The sequence below is a fragment of the Echinops telfairi genome, unplaced genomic scaffold, assembly GCF_000313985.2.
Source record: "Echinops telfairi isolate 266 unplaced genomic scaffold, ASM31398v2 ScPeMD7_7458;HRSCAF=8496, whole genome shotgun sequence".
Lineage (NCBI taxonomy): Eukaryota > Metazoa > Chordata > Mammalia > Afrosoricida > Tenrecidae > Echinops > Echinops telfairi.
Genome location: NW_022111358.1, coordinates 46,124,366 through 46,126,251, shown reverse-complemented (window position 1 = coordinate 46,126,251; position 1,886 = coordinate 46,124,366).

Here is a 1,886-nt window from a genome sequence, read left to right as displayed (position 1 = left end):
AAACTCACTGCCACGTCGAGTCAGTATTGACGCACAGCCCTTCTAAGGGCATGATGGAACTGGCCCCTGTGAGCTTCTAAGACTGTAAATGTTTACCGGAGGTAGAAGGGCCCACTTCCCCAGATTGGTTGGTGACTTTGAACTACAGACCTTGAGATTTACAGCCCACTGTATAATCACTATGCCACCAGGGCTCCTCGGCTTAAGCCACGGAGGCTCTCAAATAAGAAAGTATTAGTGTTAACTTTAGGAATAATTTCTCACAACTGGCCTTGGCAGCTCCCACGGGTAACAAACTATTCAACGCCTCCACATCAAGCGGCCATTCCTGCCATATCTCAGTCCTCCCACGACTGATAACCAGGGTGTGGCGAGTAAATATTAAAATCACTGTGCTTCTGGGCAGTAATTCTCTAAGCTGACATCTATATGTAGTTGATTCTGCTTTTTATTTTAATATTACAAAATAATCAATGGGCTCTAAATAGGGTCTATGGAGCAGAATGCTCAAGGTTCTATTTCAATTTCCTGGGCTGTGCTTAAGAAGTCTGCTTTGGGATTTTATAAACCGGAATCATCTTCAGAACTGACTGCTGTATTGCACTCCATTTATTTAGGCAAAGGTAGGCATTAACATGTGCATGCATTTGCCCTGTTACCTCAGAAGTAATACAGGCCAAGACCCACCATTAAACACAAGGTCATACAGTTAATGCAGTTATCTTCCCTTTAGTTTTTAGCAAATGCTGTAGTAGGACAATTCCCTTTCTGCCCAATAGTTTCATTCAATTGAATTACGTAATTAGAGAAACATGTTGTTTAGCAGGTTACTGCTTGTTTAACTCTTAAGGTTACAAAAATTACAAAGTATTTTGTGATATAGCCTACCAACATACAAAACAACTTGAAAACTCAATTATTGACATCTTTTTCTTTTTACCACTCACCCCACCAATAAAAGAATTGCTTCTTGGCTTAGATGTATATACATAATACACAAAATATTTGGTAAGATAACATGTTACTGAATTCGAATTCTCATTTCTACTCTTAATTTAGCTCTCAAAATCTTATGAAAGTTTAACAAAACCATTTTATTTTACATAGGAAAAGTTAACCAAAACAGTTGGTTAAAACGCTCTCTCATTCTGCACCGCATAAGCTTGATGGCACAAAGCTTAAACCGTGCCCGGCCGGACTCTCTAAACCCACCCAGCTTGGGACCAATACAATTCATTTGCATTGACTTTCTATTGTAGAGCTTTGGAACCAAGGGAAGGATCCAAACATAGCTCCATTTCATCCAATCAGAGGAGCTCTTTTGTGCTAACCCTGATTCGTCCATTTCTGTTTGCATCTATCCAATGAGCATGCGACTTTACCAGCCAATCAGTAGTCTAGATGCCCACCAATCAGGGAACAGGGCCGAAGCACAGCCTTTGTGTCGGGGGATGTCAGCGCGTCGGCGAACGCGTCAGCCAATAGACAAGGTCGTTGGTGTATGTAAATGAGAAGCTTGTGACGCACGGACGCAGCGTGAAGCGTGGGTATAAAGGGGGAGGCGTCGGGGCACTGGGAGCGCAGAGTGGTTTCGTCGTTAGCGCGAGTGGTGTCGCCCGTCAGCTCCGTGACTGCGGCTCTCCCCGGGGCAGCGGAAGCAAAGCGGTGGTCCCGAAGCGGCCCGAGACGTCGGCGTCTGGTAGGTGTTGGCGGGGAGCGTTCCAATGTGCGGTCCTGGTGGCCGTTGTCGCGGGCACGGGTGGCTGGGAGCCGAAGGACGGAGCCGCGCGGAGCTTCGGCTTGGGGCCAGCAGCTTTTCCCGCGGGGGCTCCGGACGGCACTCACCGCGTCTCGGCCTCTGTCCCAGCTCCAGGTTCCGGGCGACC